The following is a 26168-nucleotide window of genomic DNA, read 5'->3' on the forward strand; positions in this document are numbered from 1 at the left end:
ATGATGCCTCTGCACTTAAAGTGTCATGGGAATTCCCAGTCTTCTTTATGAAAAACCCTTCCCTATGTTCCTAGTCATAGAGTTAGGAAGGAGGAGGCTGGCTTTGTTTGTCTGGGGACTTTTCTTTGCTGGTTTGTTTATTTTTCTTTGTGAGAACAGGCTGTGGGTAAGCAGGAGGGGTTTGGGGTTGGAGGGTCTAGCTTAAAAGGTAATTATTTTTGTAACAGAATTAAAACCTGAAACACACTGAACCGATTTCTAATACAAACAGGATCAGCATTAGCTTTTAAAGGATTGCTATTATCGTTTCAGGACTGCAATGTGATTTAAACTGTAATAGATATTGATTTCTATATTAGTGTTCTTGCTCCTTGTATTGCATTTCTGCTGCCATCTGCTAAAACAGGAATGGCATTTTTCACTTTATTGACTGGACAGTGAGTTGGAATACTGTATTCCTGCACTCTGTGGATCTCTGAGATGACTATAAGCTTATAGGGCTGGGACGATTCAGCTGCTGTGAGATTTGCATTTTTAAAGTAGCACATACCAATTATTAAATGAGTGTAGAAAAAAAAAATAAAAAAGGACTTAAAAGTCAGTCATGGGAAGGCAGGTTTTTACTCTGAAGAGCACACAGCCTCATACTGCTTCCCCTGCTGCTTTTCCTCCTGGAAAAACTGTGCACCTTGTTATTTTCTCCTTCTCCTTTTTCTCCCTTCAAAGTCCTTATCGTGCTGTACCTTGGAGCTGCCCACTGCTAACAAGCGTGCCACTTATCCCTTTACTGGCACAGATAAGCTCTTGCTGCTGCTGCCTCCTAGCCCTGAAAAAGTGGCACCCCATCGACCTTCCCTTTGTCACCCCAGCTCGGCTGCTCCCCAGGGGGTCCCAGCAGTGCCACACCAGGCGTTTGGAAGATGGGTTGTAATGAGTCGCTCTGTAAATGATTTTCATTGCAGAATGCTGTTCAAAATCGGAATATTCTGAAATGAAGTTGCCTCTTGATTATGACTTTTCCCAGAAAAACTGATTTTGCCTAATGATAGAGAATGGTAATGAGCAGCTCTTAATTAGCATAAATTAAGTTTAATGGGAACAAATTCTGCCAGTGCCAAGTAGTTAAGAGGTGTTTAATAGAAGTGAAATCCTGTGAGTTGATCTAATAATACCTGAAGGTGCCAACTACATTTTAAGGTCTGTGTTCTCCAGGGCATTTGGGTGGCCTCTGTCAAGTATGCAGCTAAGATTTAGTGGCCTTAAATCAGGGATGTTTGGCCCAAATTGCTCAGGTTCATGAAACACATGTGGTAGGAGTGCTATTTTCTATTTTTTTTTCTTTAAGGTAAACATGGAAGTTTATTTCTAAGTCTAGAATCTGAATATAGAAGCATAAAGGCAGTTCAATTTTGTCAGAGATCTGACTGTTTTATCTCTGACAGAAATCTTGCGGGTGCATACTTGACAACTCCCTCGGTGTATTCTCGCCGTTCCCAGCAATCTCTGTCCTAGGCTCTTCCTTAGTCATTTGCTGCTTCTGTGTTTTTGAAAGAGTTTGTTGTTTGTTTTTTTTTTCCATGTCTAGCCACTCTTGGATTTTTGCCATACATTATGATTTCTCTCCAAATTGCAGTCTGGACATTAAGATTCCCAGCCTCTATCAACATTTCCCGATCTCTAAATGCTTGATTTCTCAATCTCCAGTTGCATTATTGCATGTAGTTAATTGCAAACATGAAGCATTTTAAAAGTTTTCCTGTAGAAGGCTGTGCACTTAGGGAGGCAAGCTGTGTCCTTCCTCTCCAAGAGCAAGTGGATGGGCTTCCCAAGCCAAAGGGAAACAGGAACCTAGGAATTCTGAGAACAGTAATCCCACTGTGTGAGTGCACCTGACCAAGTCAGTCTAATGTTGTTTACCCCAAATGTCCACTAGGAACAGAGGGAGCTGGAGGAATTAACTCTAGAGAAAATGAAGTATGCTAGAAACACCAGCCATGGAAACTATGGAATTGTGGAATAAAGCAAATTAATTTCATGATACGCACGAGAGATAACTAAGGAGTTTAATTCTTTTAAAATCTAACAGAAATGAATCTTTCTACTGAGATTCTTGTAATTTCCAAGGTGTTAAGGAACTTTGCCGACAACCCTGCCCACCAGGTCTGTACCTTGCCCTGTGCTCCTGGTGTTGTGCTGTAGGAATGGACGGGTCTTGCCGCACCTGGAGGTGGGAGCTTGAGCATGAACCTGAGTTCAGTGCCCTGGTTGCATGGCTTCAGGGCAGAGGTAGTTTATTATCTAATGAACAACATAAAGCAACAAGATTGCAAATGAGGAACGTGGTTTTAATTAATTTGTTGCTGTTTTTCTGTGTAGACTGGGTGTAAACTTGGCAATTTCTAGGCTGTGCTTACCTAAAACATGGTCTGTTTGGTCTTCAGTCTAACCATGTAGGTTCAAGTTCGTTCTGCAGCTTCCTGCCTTTTTGTTTTTTTTTTTCCCTCTCATCTTCTGTTTTGTCCTAACTTGGGTTAAAAGTTTTAGCGTACTAGTTCTGAACTCACAACACCTCAACCCCTTCACAGGGCTGGCTGCAGGAACCTGCTGCCATTCCCAGCCCCTCCAGCATTCTCTGAATAACCCCCTTATTTGTTCTTCAGAGTAGGAGCACGCATTTTTACTCTGTTTGCAGCTCATGTAAGCTTGGTGGTGTTTTGGCCCAGGACTTGGCCTTCTAGCTACTATTAAAGGTCTGCTTTGAGCTCTGTGGGCAGTAAATAATTTGCCCATGTATGCTGTAAAAGCTTCTAATTTACAGGCAAATACATTAGCAAATTCTTTTTTTTTTTTTTTTTTTTTTAAAGCAATTAATTTAGGCCAAATACAAACAATGCATGTGAGGCAGCTGAATGCTACGTGTATTTTTGCACCTCTCTCTAAACACACTCGAACGATGGCTGCTTCTCAGCTACTGCAGGCTCCTTCCCGGATCAGAGGAGCAAGTTACTCACAGGTCAGACGCCGGCCCTAAGCTCTGTGTTTGTCTCTGGCAGACCAGGAGCGAGCAGAGTGCAGGGGGCTGCAGCAAAGGGGTGGATTTCGATCCTCTGTGTGTTGGGCCATATCACAGTGTAACGAAGCATAGCCCTCTAATTTCTCAGTGTAATGAGTCCACGGCAAACGGCTCCATTTCAGCTACCTGTGGCAGTATCTCTTCAGACCTCTTCTAGTGGGGCCAATGAAAAGGATTGGAGAACAAGGATTTCAGTTACATTGTAGTGTAAATGCTCACAGTCCTGAAGATCCTTTCGTGGCCTGTTGCTGCAATAACAGAGGACTTCATAGTCCTCTTCTGCATTTATTCCCCCTGCATGCCTGCGAAGTAGGGAACTGTCAAGTAAGCCCCCCGTCTCCTGTGTGGGGTGGGAAGGGAGAGACAGAAAAGAGTTTGTTTTCCCAAGGCTCCCTGGAAGTCAAGGGACAGGGAAGGGTCCCCCCTCCAGGACCACCACCCGGGTGCCCTGCCTGCCCCCAGGGCACGGAGAGCACAGAGAGGAGAGAAGAGAGCTGCTGCTCGAATGCAGGCTCCTGTTGGGAAGCTGCTTCTGAAAGAGCCTGCGGTTGGCGGTGTTTATCATCCCGCTCATAATGAAGCCATTACACTGCAGTCACAACTTTGAATTGCAGCTAATAGATTTTCATTTTGTTTCCTCGGTTAAGTCATATTTGATAAATGCAGAAATGTGTAGGGAGCAGCTTATCTCAAGTAGACAGTTTCTTTTTAAATAGGCAGCTTGAATGTGCATTGCATGAGGATTTTGGAAAGAAAAAAGGGATTCTGTGACAAATATTTACAGGTATTAGGTGGTGAACTCAAAGTACCCACTTGCTGAAGACAATTCTTACACTTTTAGAGACCTGTTAACTTGCAGCTATTCAAGATAAACAATAATTTATAAGCATGTGTATACATAGATGTACTGATGCATGTGTGCAAACATTTTATCCTATTAGACATGTAATTCTCTGGAATGCTTCACATGTTGTCTTAAAGACTGGCTTAAATGAATCTTACTAAAATTCTCCTATGGGAAGCAAACAAAATTCCATTATCTGCTTCTATCCAGACAAATGCATAAGGATTTATTTTTTGTCTAATTCATTGCCTTTTCCTTTGAGTTTAAATGGTGCAGACCAATTTCCCCATAGCCAAATAGTGGTCTGGGAAGTCCTAGTGGCAGTACGTGGTATGCTCTTGTCCATTTCAGAATTACTCTGGAAAAGTCTTCAGTACAAAGTACCTCAACACTCTTTTCAGGGAGATGGAGATTTTTTTTTTTTCCTGGTTGGAGAAGTTCCTAATTAAGGCAGCATTCTTGGAAATACCGAGGTTAAACCAGACTCCCAAGGCTATCCCAGGGAACTTTGTCGGCATTTTCAAACTTGGAGGTCAGACTGCAAGCATGCAAATCTGTGTTTTGGGCCACATTTTCAAAGCCATTTTACAGGTGCAGACAGGAGAGGAGAACTTTCAAGAGTACCCAAGCAGATCCCCAGCAGACCCCTTCCAGCAACTGAAGGATGTACAAAAAAAGCATAAAGAAAAATCAGGCCCCTTGGCGTTTCAGGTAGTACTTCTTTCAGAGGTGCCGAGCACCAGATCTTCTTGGGAGCTAACTTGGCATTAAGGCAAAAGCCAGCCCAGCACAGAGGCTGCGTGTGGCAGAAGCCATGAGCCTTCTTCCCACAGCCGAGGGCTGTTCCCAGGGAGGACACCAGGCAGGTTTGCAGAATCAGGCCCTGTGTTTCTGTCCTGGCCCCGTGCCCAGTTCTGCCTGCATAAGGCAATTCTCTGAATGTCTGTAACTGGATCAAAAGGCCAAAGTGTTTGTCGCAGCTACCGCTCAACAACAGTCGCCCTATTGTTGGCGACTCGCCCGTCCCCCCTTTTTTCTATTGCCTCCCTCCACTTTTGTCCCCTCCGTTTGCCTTCTGGGTCTTCTCTGCTCACCCCAGCACTGCCCCGCACGCTTTCCCAGGGTTTTCTTTCTCAGCTCTTTCTTCTACCGCTTGTTTCTTGCCTGCGGCACGCTCGGCTGTGGTTCCTGCTGCCGGATGAGTTAGGAAAGTACATCTCTCCTTTTCCAGGCTTCAGGCGTCCCGTGCTCTCCATTCAGTTTTTCCTTTTGCCCCGCTCCCAAGGCTTAGGCTGTATGGCTGCAAGCCTGCTGCTCGCTGTCTGTCCCTCCCCACTCCAAACCACAACTGCATCCCAGCCCCAGGCTGCTTGCTCCAGCTGACCTTCGCCCCAGCCCAACTCAGACATATAAAATAAAATTAGCCAGTACCACATAATTCGATAAACAAGGCAGCCAGCAGATCATGTAAACTGCGAGCTATGTACCTACAGTAACATGACCTCAGACCATTAAAATCGCATACTTTGCGTCTGGTTTAGGATTTGTATATAAATGTTGTACAGAGAGACTTTATTAGAGCTTAGTGAACCAAAAGCCGCTCTTGGATTTCCATATGTCAAGAGTTATTAGCTTGAATGTGCCACAGGGGTTAAGAAGAAGGAATTAGAAGTTTGAAACAATGTTTGTTGAAACTGCTGATGAATTATACAAAGCCGGTCTGTTTATCAGAGTACTGTCATCTTTGTACGGCAAAATTATGGGAAAAATACACTCTGTGAAGAATCCCATGTCAAGAGAAAATTGATTAATCTACTAAACTGCTCTTGGAAATGTTTTGCCATAGCAAGAGTTACACAGAACAGACCTTTAGAGGACACCAGTGTGACAACATTGCTGTGAAGTCAAGGGTCCTCGCTTACCTGAGAGCTTCTGCAGCCATTGCCAGTTACCCCACATCACAGCGCTGTTAAATGGAAAAGGGTACGCTTTAAATGGACGTTTTGGTGGGTGAATCAGCAAATTCTTCAGCTGAAGTTGTATTTCCTTGTAACTATGATGATAAAAGTCAACAACAATAGCTGTACGGTCTGTGCCATTCGGTTTCTTCACTTCAGAAGTTGTCAGCATGGGCTTGCAGAAGGGAGCTGTTCCCAAGGCAGCTTGTTGAGTCAGCTACTGCTTTTCTGCCAGATTTGTGACTGAACTCTGAACTACTGCTTTCTGGTCACTAGAGACCTACAAAGAGAGGTGATGTGTTACAGATGTTCTGTTGGCATGCCCTGTTTCAGAATGTATGGGCCCAGTCCTGAGAGGTGCCGGAATCTGCTAGCCACACTGGCTGCCGGGCCGAGGCCCCTAAGAACAGGCTGCTTTGCTTCTACCCAGCATATCCCAGCCAGAAATCTGTGTGAAAGCATCACGGGCACTCTGCGTGTGCCATTCAGGCATCTTGAACATCTCTTGTGCTGGCCGAAGGTTCTGGTGGTCCTGCGGTCACACTCAAACCAGTGGGTGCGTTCACCACTGTGCCAACCCACAGAGTGGCAGAAAGCAGTAATCAGGTTGGGAACAAGGCCATAAAGGTTGGCTGTCTGAGCAGAAAGAATGCTGAAATCCTAGGAAATGTTTATTCTCATTGAAGTAAATCATAAAATGTTTGACTGAAAGCTAAGTGTGAAGAGTCTTCCCATTGAACCCAGTGGATGTTTAAAACTGGCTCAAAACAAATACAAGTGATAGTCCAACATCCAAAACAGCCTAGTGCTGCTCTTCTTCCCACAAACAAAAGAGGCACTAACTTTAGAAGGGAGTGCAATTAAATGCCTTTTCTTGTGTAGCAGTTATAATTTAATATAATAGTTGAATCCTGTGCATACAAATAGTTTTAAAAAATAAATGTTTTATTACTACTTGTTCTGTTCTTTTGGTGGAATTTAAGCTTTCTTCATGCATCTACGTTTTTTAATTCTTCAGTTCCCTTAATAAGAGGTTCCTGAAACTTGCAGACTCATCTGTTACCTTTCTAATGATGACAGAGGAGCTGGTGTCTGCCAGTGTTTTGTCAGCAACAAAACAAAAGTAAACATGTCTGAGAGGTGCTTTTTTTGTTGTTTTTGCTTGGGTCTAAGTAAACATCTGCTGCCAAGTAAAGCATTTTCTTTTCACTTGCATGTCTGTAGCACTCAGAGGGTGATTCTGAGCTCCAAGCAACCTGCAGGCTGCTCTGGCTTTCCATGAGGATCACTTTGCTGCTGGTGTTGGTAATACCAACAGGTGAAGGAAAGCCGGGTGCTAAAGGCCAGTGACCCTATATGATCTCCTTCCTAGACTGGATCACTTAGATCCTTTTTCGAGGTCCCATACAGAGGCGTATCTGAGTCTCATCTGCATCAGGAAATTGAGCCTCCTGTTTTCATTCCCACCCTTTTGACTCTAGGCTGAAATAGCCTTTCAGGTGCTGAGTGCCCTTCCCATTGCCTCCCAGGCAGTCTTGATAGCTGTCACTGTGCAAGAGATCCAGAAGTGCAACCGTCTCCCCAGAGGAGCTGCCTGCCCAAGCCAGCAGTGAAAGCCTGAGCCGCGAGGTGGCTGCTGTGGTGCTCGCTACAAAGCTGGCTGAGTCACTTGGGTCACAACAGGCCATTCCCACCCTTGACAGCCGTGGAGAGTCCGTCTGTCCCTTTGTCTCCTCGTGAGGAGGTAGGAGGTCACAGTGGGCGCCTGCTGCTGTGGTGGTTGTGTGCTGGGTGAGTCACAGTGAGCTGACAAAGCTGAGTTGCTGGTGGTGTGGCTGTGCGTGGAGACATCCCCAGCAGGGCAGCAAGAGGTGGGTGGCTTCCTTGTGTCCTAGTGGCTCTCGAGTGCTGTGGCAGGCTGTCAGGAGGCTTCAGTGGACCCAGTGAAAGCTGATTCATTGCAGATACATCCTAAATTCAGCAGCCCCTCTCTGTTTGGGAAAGCATTGAAGTACATCTCTTTGATATTAATAGGATGTAAGTATTGACTTGAAGAGTTTGGTGCAGTAAGGATTTTAATTAAAATATGCTTTCTTCAGTAATGCGGTTTAGATAAAATCAAACTCTCGGACAACTTCAGTAAAAGAATGTTCCCCATAATATTTGTAAATATGTGGTGGAGTTCTCTTTGATTTCAGTGCGGGTGTGACCCTTAATTTATTTTCTTGTTTTCAATGCATTAGCAAATCTCTGAAATATATAAATCTTGGAAGAATTTTCTGTTGCCTCAGTTCATTTATTCAAGTTTATCACTGCTTTGATGTCATTTACAACAAAGAATGAAATTCATGGGATTTCTGGTGTATTGGCAAATACTTTCTTTCAGTTAGTAATTATTCCATAGATAAGATTTCCCAGCTAGCAAGTCTACTTGTATATACTAAATATGCTGCAATGACATTTTTCTGCATACTATATGACTAACTAACTAACTAATTATATATATATTATATATATATATATATATACACTTACATATATATAAATAAAGAAGTAGCATACCAAACTTTCCACATTTTCTTGAAGTTCATGAAGTTGCTAGAAAATAGGATTTTCTCTGATGAGTTTGGCACAGGTGCTGAAGAAGCCCTCCTTACATCTCCCCATGTTTGGAATTACTTCTGACAAGAAAGATGCAGAAGTTGTCCTCCATGTCCATCCATCAAAAATTGGGGTGCGATGAACACTTCACCAGTGTCTCCTGTTTTATTTTCTGAAGGACAAGAAGGAACAGATCTGTCATTTGCTCATAGAAACCTTTCAGTGCCGGTTCCTCAGAATTAATCCCTTTGCCATGGAGAGGATGTAGGACATGCTTGCAGGACTATAGACATGCTGCTGTAGTATATGTGCATCTCTCAGTTACAAAGGGATTTTATCATCTCTGCAACCTTCTGAAGAAGGTAAATTCCCTGCCCCTTCCATGGGATTGAGGAGCTGAGATCTGCTGGGTTGTGTCTGTGACTTGGGGAGCTGCCTCTGGCTGGGCTCTGCGCTTCCCCTGGCCCCGCATCCACAGGCAGAACTACCTGCGGGTCCCAACAGGTGCTGGGGAGATGCAGCAGGGCTCCTCTAGTCTCATTTGAAGTGTTCACCACGTCATTTTGAAGAGTTTTGACTTTATGTTAATGATCCTGTGTAATCATTTAGTAAAGCAGAATAAATGATTCCTGGATCGCAATACTGGGGTCCATCCAGGCCACCAAAATCCCTATCTCAGTGCACTCCTCCTGAAAGGGCTTGTGGAGGAATGTTCCCTGAAACATGCCTTCAGGTGCCTAAGTGCTGGTTTGAAGCAGCTCCGGCCACACGTGGGGCTGATTCTCTTTGGGCAGTTGGCAGGAGGAGATGCTTGTTAGGGAGACCATTCCTTTTGGGGCAATGCTATGTTTAGATTTCAAGTGTCAGCAGGTTTACGGTTTGGGCACGTGTCGTGCAGCCGTGCTGGGCGGTAGCTTCCTGCTCCCAGAGGTGCCCTCTCCGTGAGCTGCCTGTTGCACAGCATCCACTACAAGGTCCTTTGTGGTTCGGCTTCTTCTGAAATTCCCAGACAGTGATGAAGAAGGCATTGCTCAGATGCTGCTGCCCAAATTCCAGGACTTCTTTTCCCATTGCCTCTGGGCCCACAGACTTGAGAAGGGGAAGACCGGACTCTTTTCCCGTAAAGGGAAATTTCAGTCAAATGGTAGCAGTAATAACAAGGAATGAGGCAGGGAGCGGTGAGGCTTGTCAGCTGCGGCTGCAGCCCTATGAGCTCCTTCATCCCCAGCTCTGGCTGCTCCCAGAGCATGGTGTTGTGCAAGGGGCCAGTTCCTGCTCAGGATCAAGCGAGCGCCGCTACATTCAGCAGCAGCTGGCCACATGTGCATCGGTTCTGCCACTGTCCCATCACAGCCCCATAACGTCTGAGGTTTGGTGACACTATTATTGCAAATGCCAGTGTGAGTTATCCTATCCTTCTAATTAAAAATTTGTATTTGAACTACCAGCAAGGAAACAATTGATGTCAAATCAAAATACTAATAAGTTAATTTCTAATGAACGCTACTCATCCAGCCAAGTTTGCTCTAGAGAGAGATGGCAGATTCAAGGCAGGATATAATCCCTGCTATCAGAAGGTAATTATGAGAGCAAATACTTGCCTGTATTCATTTTGAGCAAGGTGCTGACCAGGAAACAGCACTGTGAAAAATGTTGTATAGGGAATGAAGAGAATTTCAGTATCTTGTGACACACTTTCTTAGGGATGATAAAAATGAGAGGTACTCTGTTTGCTTTTACATCTTTTTTCCACTTTGAACCAGAACATAAAAAAAAATGTGTTTCAGATGTGAATTGTATCACTGATAGATGCGGATAAGCAGATAGCAGCAGAGGGTCTAAATGTGGTTGGTTTATTTTTATTTTGCACGCTGTACTTTCAGTCATTTGGCTGTTTGTGAGTAGGTGAAGGCTAAAAGCAGACCTGGCAGCCTGGTGGCACATTCCCACAGAAAACTGCAACCCACTCAAGTTTGTCTGGGGACAAGTTGCTGGGCATAGGACGGGGTTGCTGTCAGGCATGTTTTGGTATGTGTGCTTCTCTCCGTGGTCTCCAATCTTTTCCTCCTTGGCACTACAGGTTGTCTTTCAAGAAGAATGAAATGCAGTGAAGGTTTCTACTGGAGGGTTCTGAAGGGTTATTTCCCTACAGGGAATCTTTTGAGCAAATAGAGTGACGAGTTCAAGAGGGAAAAAAAATGATTTCAAAACTCTTTGGGGGATTTTGAGGTTCTGTTTAAGGACTGGGCTCCTCTGTGCTCTTTTTTTGTGCTCATTCGTGACAAGATATGATCCCCATCAAACTGCATAGCACAGTTGCTGAGTACAAACAAAAAATACCTTCAGCTTTCCTCTCAATAATGCTGTTAACTTTGAGCAAGTCAGAGGTCATTTTTTCTCCCCAGATTATTCTAGCTGTTTCTCCAGTATAAACGAGAGTAATTCATATCCTGAGATGTCAGAAATGTTTAGGGAAAGCTTTTCTTCATCAAAAGCTTTTTCTCTCTTTCGGTTTAAGCATTGGTCCCCTCCCTTTGGCTTGCCCCACTGTGTGACCAAGATGAAGAGCTCTTTCCATTCCCAGCTGCCTGTGAGGAAATAAGCAGGGGGTTATCAGAGGATAGGGCCAGGTACCACATGAACTTATGCAATTCCTTGGGTTTGTAATGGAGAAAAAGCTTCTGGTGTTTCCGTACAGCATATGGTCATCCAACTTGGTGCCTTTGTTGTGGCTTGGCCCAACCACCGTTTGCCACAAAGTGCGTTTGTTTCTTCTTTGCCTGACAGCTGAATTCTTGAGGCTTGAGAGCTTTCATCAGGCACAGAAGGGGGCACAGAGCCGCCACCGTGCTGCAGGAGGAACAGGGCACAGCCCAGGCACCTCCCTGGCTCATGTCATCTGGGTGGGAGGGGATGGAGGCCAGGCCGCCAGCCTTGCCTCCTGGCAGCAGCCGGCCTCACAAGGTCGTGTGCCCACACAGACCTTTGTGAACAACCCTGCGGGCAGCATCCTTTGCCACCTCTGTTTCTGCCTCCTGCACATAGAGGGACGATCAACCGGTCACTGTAAGCACTCAGCATCGTTGTCAGCCACCTCTCTTTAATGCCCTTTTTGGGGTGGCTGACAACGCTGATTACTGACAGTGCTAACACTCCCAGTTTCCAGAGAAACTAAACCAAAGCCAACAGCAATAATACACTGATTTCTTCATTTGATTTGTGTTAGAGCAGATTTATAATGACCATAAATGATTATTTTTACAAGAGGTACATAAGTAAAATTGAAATGACTGCTCTGCATGCTACTGCACATTCCTAATGCTGCGTTTAGAAGTGTACAAATGAATTCCTTCACTTCTACCAGCCAGTTACTGCCATGTAACGCATTACGGCAGTCCCTCCTGTGGCACATGTACCCGCAGAAGCCCACCCCATTCACTTCCATAGGGAGCGGACATCGACCAGGCTGTCCTACCTGTCACAGAACTTGGGCTGTTCTTTTAGCACATGGGGCACCCAAAACTGTTTGAAGCAAACAGGAAAAACAGTTCTGAATATGGGAAGCAATTGGGATGTGCATAAAAGCAGAGATGTCGGAAGAAAAAGCAAATTGCTTAGAGAAGGCATAGGAAGAATATTCAATTTCTTTTCTGAAATGCAGGGTCATGGGTGTTTTCTGCCCTCAGTGTGGGCAGTTTTCTGCCATCCTGGACTGCATGCACACAGAAAGCAAGGAGCTGGCCAGTGACGAGAGTGGGAGAGAAGGGAAGATGAAGGTTGATGGCTAGACTGCTCTGTGCCACACGCTGTAGCAGGAGAAGCCCTTACTGCCTGTTTTAGCTGTACGGATGTCAGCACTGCCACTAGCCTGTTGTTGCTGCAATCAAAGCACCCCTGCTGCTCTGAGCAAGAGGGAATCTTCTGTCTTCATGTCTTCCTTTACCCTGTACCACACTAACCAGAGCATCTCACTGAGAGGCTCACATTTACTTCTGGCCTCGTCCAGTGTGTGAGACGTCCTGAACGTTTTATAGCCACTGAACACAGAGCCCTTTGGAGAGTGTTAGGTCCAAATCTTTCCATTCCCACGATAAGAGGTTATGGATGATGTTTGCATTTCTTGGTGGTATTTGTAACTGAGTTTACCTCACCCTTCATTTCTGCCCTGAGAGATGTACGTGATAGCTCAGCATAGGCCTAGAGCAAAAAGAAATGAATATCCGTAAATAAGGGAATAGGGAAAATACAAAGACAGCAATAAGATTAGACATGTGCCAAATGGCTTTAAAATGTTAATTGCATTGTATACTTGGTCAGGCATAAAGTTATGTGAACGCAAGCATTCAGTATATTTAGATGATAATAATCTAACAATACAGTAGGCAGGCCATAACAAGTTACTGTCTCGCTCTGTCTTTGCAGACCACATTTGTTGCATATGTTGCATGGTAATCTCCAGATGCTGAGGCATATGTTGTCATTGGGTAACTTCACTTCTTAGACGAAAGTTAGTTGGCTTTGTGATTTCCCATAGAAGGTGAGAATTTCTGAATTGAATAATAGCTGTCTGCAGTAAGCCTGTCAAGAAGTGCTTCAGGAACCCGGTACCATTTATTTATATTGTAGGAAGTATTAAAAAAACACCAGCACCACACCCACACAAAATACTGATCTCATCAGAGTTTCCCTGTAACCTCTATCACATCAGATGTGAAACTTCTAGGAAGCTGCATAATTTGAGGAAGGCTATTTTATCTTACACTATAAAATGCCTGTTTGCTGAAAGTTTTCCCAGGTGTAACACTGCTTTTGATACTTCCTACTTGTAGTTTACTGCACCTCACATTGGCAGAAACAGTTACATACTTCTACCATCACATCTGATTGTTCTTATTTTTTTCTTTTAAGAAACGTAATGTCATTCAACAGTGTATTCTACAGTTTCTGGTTTTAATGCCCATCCTGTTCTTAGCCAGATCAGCCATTCAGTTTTGGCACCCTCTAGGTAAATACAATAAACAATTGTTCATGCCCTACATACTCCAGGTTTTGTGTAATCCAGGTGCCCCAGCATTAGATCAGGACTCATTTGTCCTTAGAGATATAGAAAGAGAACAAAGACAATTTCTTGGTAAAAATTGTGGGCTAAGAATCACAAGCCTGCATGTGAGCTACAAACTTGAAAACCAGCATAATATTATTTATGCAATATGTGTTAATTTGGAGATAAGCTAAATTAGTTTTTAGTAAATGTCTGGATTTAGAATGACATCTGCCTACATCAGTTTTGTGACGGAAGGATGCAGATATATTGCTGACACACAGTGTAATTGCAGGTTTCCTCGGTGACAACCACCTAGAGCATTTTAGCCTCTTCATGTCTCAGTTATCCGATCTGAAAAATGGGAATAATGCTTGTAGGAATGCTGCCACGTTCCCTGTTTGTAACATCTGTTAGGACTCTGGAATGAAGGGCATTTTCGAAATGTAAAATGTTACGTCTGCCATTCATTTTTATGGAATTAGTGTCAAGACAGCAATGCTTTGATTTAAGTGTTCCCATGATCCTTCAATACCTGCTTTAGGGGGGGCAAAATATTTGGCAGCTAATTAAATGGTATTCTATCTGCCCAGGTCTTTTCCATTTAACATGTATATTATAGTGGTGAGTAACCGTATTCATTTCAACTTACGTCATCTTGCATTTTTCTTCGGGCCAGGCTGAAACACTTCTGCTCACAGTGAGTAGGACCATACCCCATAAACTGTCTCACTGACTTCAGAAGGGCTTTCACTGATACGTTGTACTATTCATTGTTGAGTAAGGGAATAAATATCACAGTCTAGCTCTGTACAGCGAAAGCAACAGAAACTGGAGGGTGGGAAGTGGGAATTGCAGAGACAAGGAAACCTTTCATGTAAAAAAGATGCAAAGAAAACGTGATTCATCTGAATGTCTTAACTCTTAAGAAAAGCTTTCACTGGCAAATGATAGAATATAGTATAGAATCTGACATCTGTAGTAAAGCAGAAGTTATAAGGCTCATTACAAATAAGAAAATAAATTACTTGTCTGCTGTATCATAAATTTACCCAAACACTGGGAATTCAACTGAAGTATAACTTTAGCCACTAAAAAATTCTAGGATTTAAAGGATGTAGTGTTTCTGGGAGGGAGGCAGGGTCTTGTTTGCATCTTGTAGCATTCATTTTTCCATCATGTTTTACAGGCAGATCTTTTAGAAATTACATAATGCAGTAGCAGCACAGCTTCAGAGCTATTGAAAAAGTGTGTTTGTAATTGTATGGGCTCAAAGGCTAAATAAGAGCATGGTACCACCTGATTTAAAAGGGACTTATACCTGGAAATGTTGGTGTATCAGCTAGTCTGTCTGCTGGTTTTCTGTCTCCCTGCTTTGCTGGGGTACATGCTCTTGCTGCGCCATCCCACTGGCACTGCAGAGCAGTACTGTGCTGGGCTGAGCGCACTGTGTAGTACTAAAGGTGTGGTTTCCCCAGTGTATGTTGCTATCTAAACCAAAGGGAAGCTTTTAATAGTGGAAATGCAGAAAAAAAATACTCAGACTTGCTTCACGAGTGCCTTGAACTTAAGGTAGTCATTCAGAGCTCTGCAAGGCCAGATGCAATTTTCTTGCACCTACAGCAGTAAGCAGTGTTCCTCATCAATTTGGCAGACGTAACTACGTGTGGTGCAAAGAAGTGCGAAGGGGCCCCATGGCTGCATATGCAGTGTGCTTTCCATTCCAAGAGCCAGATTATTTTTTTTTAAATAAAAATGAAACTGTGTGCTGTGCCAATCAAGACCAAAGTATAGGTCATACTGTGGAAAGCAGTTTTGTATTCTCTTCCCATCCTGATGCCATCTCTCCACTGTCTTTCACAATCTCCCTTTCTTAGCCCACTCCATGCACAACAAGCAAAAACATTGCTGCTTAAATCAGTATCTGAGTGCCACTGCTGGGGTCTTGTTGGTACTCTGGCAGCTACCGTGATGTGTTGTGGGGATGTGATGGTTTCTCCCTTGGATGCACTCAAGAAAAGCTGTCGCAGATACTGACCTTGCTAAAATGAGCTGTGGTCAGTCATCTCTGTGTCAGCTGCTGCAACACACCCTCGCTTTGGCAGTGCACTGTAGGGAATGCTGAATAGCTGTGGTCCTGCATGGCTGTGGTCCTGCTATAGCACTGCAGTTGGATTTGCTCCAAGATGCGTTTCAAGGTCTTGATTTCAGTGGGAGTTAGTTAGATGCACATTTTATCTGAAAATAAGACAACTTACTTAGATGCTCCCTTGGAAAAGCATTTGGCTAATGTTTGCAATTGTCCATTTCCTATTATTTCAACTGTAGACCTGTGAAGAAGGTAAGCTGATAAAAGTTAAACAGTCCAAACCTCATGTATGCCTTATTTTCAATGCTGCAGCTTCCAGAATCCCAAATTAAAGCAGTCCTGTCTGCAATCTGGGGACAAAAAGTTGATAATGAATTTTTACCAGGCTATCCCTACCTTCTCTGCACTCATTTACAGCAGACTGTCTCATAAAAGGGAAGAATTAACCAATGGGCATGTAAATCAGACTTTTGGTTGTGGTCATGATTTTTAGCCTTGAAATTTTTCTGGATAGCAGGTAAAACAGAGGATACACTCCCAGTACAAACTCTGAGCTTAGATGATTACTTTATGGCATCAAGTAAAACTCAGCTCTCAGTTTTATCAAATTCATCCCAATCCCAACAATATTTCCTTAGCACAAGCTATTATTAACAGTATTGAAGAAAAAGCTGAAATGGTTCATATTTTCTCTTCAATGGGGAAAAAATACTGAGACTGCTTAGCTGCTGCAGATTTCTAGTATTTGAACTACTACAGGTCCATAACACGCATTCTTGTGCAGAAAGTAATTTATTTTTTTCTCTAGTTAGAGGATTGAAGGACATTGTAATTAATTAGAAAGAAATGGGAAAAGAAACGTCTTAAGAAAACTCCGAAAGAGAAAAATAAAAATTGGCTTCTGATTTTAAGGAAAACAGCAATCCATGGTTTTGTGAGGGCTTGTGGCTATCCCATCTCTTTCAGGTTACAGCTGCATGGGATAAAGGTGCTCAGAAATGAGAACCCCAGCAGCAGAGCCTCCAAGTGTCACACACTTGAGGTGCCAGTGCCACACAGCGCATCCAGCCACACACCCAGCTTATTCCTTGCTCAGGAATTCAGGAGCTGGGCCTTTCGAGTCTCCCTCCTTGGCATATACCCAAGATGGCTGAGGCTTTGAAAAGCAGGATTGTTCTTAAAGGGGGCTGGCAGTCCCAAGCAGCCATTTGCAGCGGTATTGCACATCCATCGTCTCCCTGTAATACATGACCACGTGTGTGCTCACATCACAGACAGTGCTCTTTTCACTAGCTGAGCGGCTGGAACGGATGCCAGAGAATTAGGAGGAACTGGCCAGCCTTCAAGATTTCTTCACAAGGACTTCTTAATCAGCTCCCATGCCTCTGTACTCTTCATGTCTGTGTGTCTGGTAATTTGCTCTACTTTATGTACACTCCGTTCATCATACAGATTGGCTTTTTACTTTCTGCAGCAATTCCTCTCACTTTGCCAACACCTTGCCATTTGCAGCTTTAATGCCTATTGATAGCACTTCGTCAGCAATAGCTGCCAATGTATATTCCTTTTACAAGATGTTCACCCTCAGTTTTTATAGATAGTTGCAAATTTAGTCACAAACTGATCAAATAATTCATTTTCATTTGCTTTTCACATGGAATAGATTCATCAAAATGAATAGATCATCAGAAGATTGAAAACAGATGAAGAAGCTTATCTAGCGTGCATATGTGCTCCAAGCCAGAGTCAGCTCTACCAAAACCATTCCAATGTGTCTAGATTGGTTTTTAATACCTTCAGTGATGGAGTTTTTGAAGCGTCCCACAGAGCTATCTGTGCAGCTTTAATACTGGTCCTCATCCCAGCCCCAACACACACTCCCTACCTTGATTTTCTTCTTTCGTGGGTAACACTTCATTTCCCCAGACTCAATCACAGGAACCTGAACAATGATCCTGTGAGTAAAGCCATGGCAGAGGAGGTTCCTAACACTGCTGCCTTTTCTGTGCACCTGATTTCATTTATCAGTGGGAATGTGTTTTTCTTAGTCTCCCTTTCACTGCTGATGAACCCTTCTGGTGGCCCTTTACATCCCTGCCAATTTCAGTGCAAAAGGAGGTTTTCATCTCTTGGATGTCACCGTGTGTCCCATTCCCACTATCCTGTACCTCTGCTTTTCCTGTCTGAATAAACAGTGTACTCCTGGATGAGCCATGTGTGGCCTTCTGCCTCCTCTTCTGCCTGCGTGTCCACTGCCATGCTCTGATTCACCAGCTGGAGAAAGTTTGGTAAAACACTTTTTCAGATGCTCAGTTTAAAGCAAAAGCTATTAGTGAAAACCCTCCCCATATAACTGGACAGTAATAAATGAAGTCCAAGCGTCAGGCACTTCTCCCTATCCAGTTTCAAACTCACCTTGGTGTAAGAACTATAAATTTGCAAGTAAAATAAATAAACTTAATTCTGCTTTTGTAGTGGAAGCTGGTGGAAATGCAGGAGAAAGATTCAGCATCAGCTCCTGTATAAGGGACTTTTTTCTCTTAAGGGACAATACTTTGGTAATCCTTAAACAAACAGGACACCCGTTGCTTTCTACTTTACAGAAAACTGTTTTTAGTGTTGCACTGGAAAGCAGTGTCACTCCACAGCATTTTTTTCATTCACTATTAATGGCAAAGCTAAATTTCCTCTTGATTTTCAGGGTGGTGCAACAACTTGTTGCAGAGAAACAGATGCAAGGTTGTCCATCCTGTATTTTCTTCTCCTAAGCCAGGGTTGGAAGTGAATACTTTGGCTGTTGCCGGCTCTCATCTCACGGTATCTTCTGCTCTACCGAATAGCTGTGTCAGAACTTACAGGTTCTTGTGGCTTGGTGACATATCACAGGAGTAGTTATATTTCCTGTTAAACAGCCTGTCTTGACTTCTTTGAAGCTTTTAAGATGTCTTTAGTCACCATTGCTTAAGTGTACCAAGCCAGTGATAAATTGATATTGTTGGGTGCAAGTCCCAGTGCATATCAGTTGAACATGGTTGAGTAAAATGAGTAGTCCTTCTGTCTTGCTTTTATAATTATTTTGAACATTTTTAACCTAAATCTGTAACTAGATGGCTACAGATCTATAGAGCTTCCACTTTAACATTTGATCGCAGCCTTACTAAATAGCTGGTAGCTTTGTAACTGTTCTTACAGGTAACTAGTGATAGGACTAGAGGGAATGGCCTCAAGTTGCACCAGGGAAGGTTCAGGTTGGAAATGAGGAGACATTTCTGCTCAGAATGAGCAGTCAGGCATTGGAACAAGTTGCCCAGGGAGGTGGTGGAATCACTGTCCCTGGGAGTGTTCAAGGAAAGGGTGGAATTGGTGCTTAGGGACATGGTTTGGTGGGTGACATTAGTGGTAGGGGAATGGTTGGACCAGAGGATCTTGGAGGGTTTTCCCAACCTTTGTGATTCTATGATTCTGTGATTCTATGTTCCAGATACCAGTAAATGTTAGGTTTCAATTAAATTTAAATTGCCCATTGTTGTTCTTTACTGTCCTCTAATTATCAAGGTATTTGTCTTCCCATGTTTGATTCACTGTAGTTCTTGATTTGACAACAGTTCATGAATACCTCAGTCAAGATGATGACCCTGTGGTGCTTAGATACTATACATCCATGGAAATTTTTGTCAATGTTCTGAAGTGCCTCAACAGGTTAGTAAAGAAATTAGAGTGGTTGCAAATGTGTCCTGAGCTCCTTGTGTTTTTTATAGGAACTAGTTCATTGCTGAGAGAACAGCACTCAGCCAACAGTGATTAGAAAGACACCTCCATTCGTACTGCACTGTCTCTGCCAGTCTGGGAAGCTATTACCTCTTCTTTGTAACACACCAGTCTTTATGAACTTTGCTTCAGATCTCTAGCCTACCCTTAAATTAGGTCTCTTTTTCCCCAGCTAGCTCAGTATGCAGCCCTTTCTCCATCAGCTGGCTCCAATTATGTGATCCTCATACGCTATCGCTGAATAAATGTTCTTTGAAGTTATAAAGTAGAAAGATGCCCTTGGTAAGCTACTTTGATTCAATTGCTTCAAACACGAAGATTGCTGCTGAGGTATAAAGGTTAATTTCACCCATCTCAACTCAAGTTAAACAAGAATTTAAGGAAGTCCAACAAATGCTGAGTTCACTACTCATATCCCAGTTCTGAAAATTCCTTACCCAGGAAGATAGTCCGTGTTTTCTTGCAAAGTAAATATTGCTTGGCCTGGATTTTTGTACAATCTCAGAAGCCCAGGATGAGCCTACAGAGCAATCCAAGATGCTTAGTATGCTCAGAAAAATCTTAGCTGTTTGATTTAATTCCTAGGTGGGAGACCAGCCTTCTCAGTGCATGCTGAGCACTGTGAGGAATCGACCTCTACCTAGTGTGTCAAGCGTGTGGCCTGAGCACCTAGTCAAGCCCAAAGTCCTATTGGTGCTCTTTATGTTTTGGCTTTGGCTCCTGCCTGACCAAGGGACAAGAACAGTATTGAAGAGACAGAGAACCAGGACACACACCCTTTCCCCCCAGGAGAATAAATGACATTGCACGTGTAGACATATGCACATTTTGACATGTATCAATTAAAAATATAAAGTCTTAATTAAACAGGAAGCTCCTTCATAATCCCAAATGAACATATGCATACCTGAATCAGATCTTTCAGAATGCTGCAAATTGAAGGGTTTCTGAAAGCCTATGGTGTCAATGATATGCTGCTTAAGTAGATCATGACACAGTCGACTTTTACAGCCCAAGGCTCTCACACTAAGGTTGAATCTGCATGCAGAATACACTTTGCTAGTAGGCCTTGACATCCACAGGCTGTAACATAGCAGCCCCTGAGTGCAGGTTCACAACAGAGACGTTAATTGCCCCCAAACATCAGGCAAGTAATCTGCATTTTGAAGAGGCTCTAAATGGACATTTACATAATTTGTTTTACAAAGTCCACTAATGCATATTTGCATAATAGACCACAGCAGTGCCAACAGATCCATTGCAGCACGTGGTGTCAGCTCTCATGACGTTCTAGTGGGTTTTTCCCTTAATTGGAGCTCTTACAACACAAAGAAATTGTCAGTAACCGATACATCTCAAGAAGACTGAGTGCCTGTCACAGCTTCTTTGTCTGGGTAGAAGCACGCACAAGCTACATGCTCAGTCACCTAAGAAGTGTTTTGCTTATATCCATGCCAGTTCTGTGCATAGAAGCAAGTGGAGGTGGTCTTTGATGTACTTAGGATATTTAGAGCCTTAGCTGACCTAGATAGGACAGTTCGTTCCATCTCCTGGAGTCTACCATCACACTCCACAAGCTTACAGCAAGACAGTGGTGCTTTCATGCTGTCTAAATTCTTCCTGCTTAAAAACTGATATGTTTTCTCATTACCACCCTCAGCACCTGGGCACAATCCACTGGAGAGGTGCTGCAGGTGCCAGGAGAAGGGCTTTGGCAACCACAATGGCATTCTCACTAGTCCCCCCTGGGCAGTCAAGCTTAAGCCCATCTGTCTAAAGAAGACAGTTGAAAGCTGCAGGCGTTTGAGTCCCAATGCAATATTCATCACTCTCAAAATAGTGGTTTTATTATTTATTTTTTTTATTCTTGTGTTGGAATTAATATCTTAAGGAGTTGTTGGCAGATGTGTGGGATTATGGCCAGAAGTGATTTTTCCACATGGCTAAATAGGAGAAGCAAGTAATCACTGCTGACCAATGTAAAGTTTAGCAATGCTGTTTCTCTGAAAAAGGAGGAAGATTTATAGCCCTCAGTCTATCATATGCCACAGTGGACTGAGCTAAACTCATTCCTGGTAGCTTTGATGTAGATGTCTCCCATTAAATCAGGACAGAATTTGGGAATGAAATTATTGCCTGCCCTGGACAGGAATTTCCTTCCTTTAATTTGCTGCACAGCCTGAACACAGACTGAGCATAGTCTTCTGCATATGCTAATGGACTCTATTTCATTTTGTAAGACATTTTATTAGAAAAGTTTATTTTTTTTAAGCTCAGTTGTGTATCTCCCTTACATTTGTGTTGATTTGGGTATTCTTCATCCTGCTGAATGCGATAAGGGTTCATCAGTTTCACTGCATGCTATTAGTAAGATAATGCTTTTAAGCCGCTCAGTATTTTTTCCATGAAACATGTTCTTCTTGCTACAGATATTCAGTAGAGTGATGGCTCTAATCATCCTCTCTGTCAATAACTGTCGGCTGTGATAGAGCTGGGGTTCTGGTTGGCCGGATAAACCTAGCAATGTGAAATAGAGGATATGCATGCTGAATATTTGCCAAATTAGAGCAGGAGAAGTGACTAATTTAAACTTCCCATACTAGAGCCAAAGCTAGTCGAATGCTGTGATGTTTTCCTTTACTGCTCTTGATATTAGGTCTAAAATGATTAATCTGGGATAATATCATGTCACAGTTTCTTTTTGTTTCAATTCTCACTGAAATGAAAGTCTGGCAAGATTCAAAAAAACAAATGTTTCCTACTGATGTATTTAAGTACCAGAACTATCCATTGGCATTACAGCTAATCTTTTTTGTCATCCACGTTAAGAGAAATCAGATGATACATGGATTGATATGATTTCAGTGTTTATCGTGTAATTAAACATCAATTATGATTATATCCTATCAGAACCTCCTGAAAAGATTGTTAGTATAAAGTTGCTAAAAAAAAATAACAGATATACAGAAAACACTTGAAATCATTACTTACACTGTCATTAGTATGAAGGAAATGGGGTTCCAGTGATTTAAAAATCTTGCAGCAGGAATCACGTCTGTCCAAGTGTTTAGGGAGCAGTGGAAGTAACAATGGAAATAACTGGAAATTTTTCACTGGCTCTTAAAGAGTGAGGAATGATAGCAGCATTGTGTTTGCAGGGAGAGAAGAACCTTTCAGATGTCTTTTAGAAATATTTGTGGTTGGTTTTTCATGACTGCCATGCTGGAAGTTGATGCCTTGTTTGTGGTTATTGTATTCAGGGATTTAGGCTGCTTGAAATGTGTGTGTTGAGTCCATTCTGCCTCTCAGAGGCAGCTGTGAGTTAAAAGGGCCATGCCTTGAGTCACTGAGCTCTTTGGTGGGTGGGGAACTCTTCTGTCATTTTTTTTCCTCTCCCCATGCCTTACAGATATGACATTTGCTTATTCTAAAATGGGAGAGCATTGTGGCCTAAACAGATGGCAGCCCATCTCTCTGCCCTCTTGGCATCTTGTGGATGAAGGCACATGGACCTCACTAAGCAGCATGGAGCAGTTTCTATCATCTCTTCTGTTTTTGCTGTCTTGAGTACCAATATTAAGTGTTAATTTGAGTAGCTCTTTCCAGTGTATGTCAGTCCAGTTTGCTCTCTGGTTAGACCCAAGTGCTCAGAACATGTAGCAGAGCCTGCTGCACTTAGAGACACCTGTCTCAAAGATGACGGGATAAGGAGATGGAAACTGAAGCATCCAAGGAATTGTGCCCCCAGGACAAGACGGTGGCTGAACAGGAGCTTTCATCTCATAATCACGAATCTCACTGGCAGCCAAATTGTCACACATAGGCCTAGGCCTAGGCCTTTTTGTGGACTAGCGTTGCTGGCCTACAGGTTGTAGCGTACTCAGACCTGACCGTCCTCTCGAGCTGTGTGACTCTCTCCTCATCTTTGCCATGGAAAAACTGTAAAGTTTGCTTGTATGATGTGTGAGTTTTTTCAGATGAGAGAGAAATTGCTGTTCAGTTTTAGGCCTCGGGGCTGAGACACATGCCTAATTTCAAACAGGTGGGTAATAGCATTTATTTTGGTGGTACAACCTTTGTTTAAAGTTAAGCAGATGAAGTTCAGATCCTCGCTGTAAGTTGAAGCTTACACTGCTGCTAGCATACGATGATATCCAACCTTGTTATAAAATGGAGCTTTGTCTGCTTAGAGCTGCAAAGCTAAATTAAAATCCTGGTTATAAATGTCAATTGGAAATACAATTATCAGCTTATGAAAAGGCTGGATATTCGTAACATGTAAATTTTCAAGCAAGAAAAGGTGCAGTTTCCCCTTAAGGGAAAGGATGCCAACAACACATGCTCTTGTTCTTCCCAAGAAAATGAGGAGTGTCTGGGGGAGAGGAGATGGGATGGCCTTAAATGTTTTTGTACTCCCTTCTAAAATAAGTTTATAGTTTCCCCATACACAAGTTAATTAAGCTTTCGATTTGACCTTTGTGTTGAGCAATAAAAGTTAACTGGGAAAGATGTGGGTAGAATGAGAACACAAACAAAGCATGCCCCACGTCAGCCAGTGTGAGAACTGTTTCTGTAACCAAAACTAATGAGATCATCAGGACAAAAGCAACAGCCAAAGCATTTTCAATTATTACTAATATTTTTCTTCCTTGAGCCAGTTTATATTTTTCTTAATTACACACCTTTGAGCTGTGGTGTGATATTTAGCAGATGCCTTCGGCACTTGGCGTGCTGATCACTTGCACACTCCAGACTGGCAGGGGTACCTAATCTTTGAAGTCTAGAGCACACATTCATCTTTAACCATAAAGGTCAATCCTGCATTCCTCTCATCCCCCCAAACTCCCATTAAGTTTAATAGGAGGTTTGAGCATGTGAGGCATGCAGTGTCAGGATCGCTCTCAGTCTTCTGGATATTACCAGTGAGGCATGTACAGAATTTCTAAACTTAACTAATTAATTGCACCATACAGCGATGGCAGGAGGCTGTCACAGAGCTTTTTAGTTGTTTCTTTCATTACAAGAAAGTTACAACAAAAGTTCAACAGATTTACTGGGAACATCATGTTTTACAGATACTTCCATGCTGTGTTTCAGGATATCATGTCAGCTGTGCCGCAGTATGTACGAGGTATCTGGCAAACTAAACAAGCTTAAACATACAACCACAAACATGTGCCTAGGACTAGACTAAAAACAGATGTTTCCAGGAAATGTAAAAGATGTTTGGCATGTTTTAAGCCTATACTTTCAGCTTGTCTGAATTTGAATCAGTCCTGTATTAATATAAACAAAATGACGAAAGCTTTCCTAGCGAGTGACTGACTGATTAATGGAACTATTGCTGAATCACAGAAGGTTTGTTAGGTTAGATTATTTCTTCCCAAGGAAAAGATGGATTGTTTTATTTTGACATTTACCATTGCAGGGTCTGAGGCGGTTATACGTGTGGGTTTACTTCTCAGCCCTCAGAACTAATAGAATTTTATTGTGGCTCATGAAAATCATGCAGGGTTTGCTATGGCAGCTGTATATCAAAAGCCAAACAAATACAGTGACAGGTTTCCTTACACTAGTACAGCTGAGATCATGTGTAATTCTATATACATTTATATTTATTTATATTTTGCATTTGAATGTATATAGACAACAGATTGTTTGGGAATGGGGGGAGGAGTTGTCATTCAATATAAGCGTAGCTTCCAGGCACCTGATATTTCAAATTGTCTTGCAGTTGTTCCCGGCTTTTCTTTATTGCATTTTTTTCTTTGTTACATTTGACTTTTTTTATAACAGCAATTCCTGCAAATCCCAGCCAGTGTTATTTCTTGAGGAGAGTGGCTGTGGTTCTTCTCACCCTGAAGAACTTAAATTCAGAATGCAGTGTGTACAAAATAAAGTAGTTCGCTTGTCCTCCTTCAGGAGGAAGTAATCTGCAAAGATCGCACTGAGCTTACTGCAGAATTAAAAACTGGACATAGACAGTCTGAACCCCGATTTATAACTGCTCTCCCAAAGCCAACTTCTCTTCCAGTTACATGCTCCCTAAAAAGAGAAACAGAAATATTGCATAACTAAAATGGAACAGGTTGATTAATCCCTGTAATCTTGACTTATGCTATATAGTGGGCAATGGCAGGCCCCAAATTTTGGGAGTTGTCGTGAGTTCATCACACATTGGGAGTTCTCATGTTCCTGTTTCCACAGTGTCTGTTTCTGTGGCTGTTGCAGCTATAACTGGAAATAGTTAGTGCTGGTCTTAATGTCAGGATAATAGATGATTTGGAAATTGTTGTTACATTTCATGGTGACAGCATTGTTTTGCAATTTCAGTGTTCCTTCCTTTGAATATGTAAAAGTAATTTCAGCTTTTGCTACCAGAGGTGATAAAAAGCTAATAATAACACTGCAGCATCTACTGTAATTTAAGAGCCTGTTCCACCGAGTTGCACCTTGCTTTAATTTTCTCCCAAAGCTGTCAGCCAAAACCAAGCCGATGATCGAAGTGAAACTTATCAAGCAACTGAGCTACAACATGGAGAGTAAATGCAGGGACTGACCAGTCCACTGCAGCCCTGTGGTGTCGGTCTCATTACAACCTTAATGAGACGTTCAAGACCAGGGCATTAATTTGCCATCATAGATGCTGACATTCAGGCTTTTCAAAGCACAGTGTTTGCATGAAAGCCTAGGAAGAATATTTACAGGACTAGTCTGGCAAATCTGCTTTGTGGTTACTCAAATACCCTCACTGGGGTTGCACACTTGTGACGATTCATACATTTGCCTGGTGT

The 26168-nt window shown here is 42.7% G+C and overlaps 1 protein-coding gene and 1 long non-coding RNA gene across 5 annotated transcripts in view; one reads left to right on the top strand and one right to left on the bottom strand.

Moving 5' to 3' along the window:
- The window catches only part of LOC137861127 (glypican-5-like), a 418126-nt gene that overhangs the window by 379060 nt on the left and 12898 nt on the right, over positions 1-26168 (top strand). The gene's annotated exons all lie outside the window — the stretch shown is intronic.
- Positions 7829-23007, bottom strand: LOC137861128 (uncharacterized). Its single transcript, XR_011099400.1, has 3 exons — positions 22366-23007; positions 15556-15755; positions 7829-12673 (listed from the first exon to the last, which is right to left on the bottom strand). It is a non-coding gene; the product is annotated as an uncharacterized lncRNA (long non-coding RNA).

Source organism: Anas acuta, chromosome 9, assembly GCF_963932015.1.
Source record: "Anas acuta chromosome 9, bAnaAcu1.1, whole genome shotgun sequence".
Taxonomy (NCBI): Eukaryota; Metazoa; Chordata; class Aves; order Anseriformes; family Anatidae; genus Anas; species Anas acuta.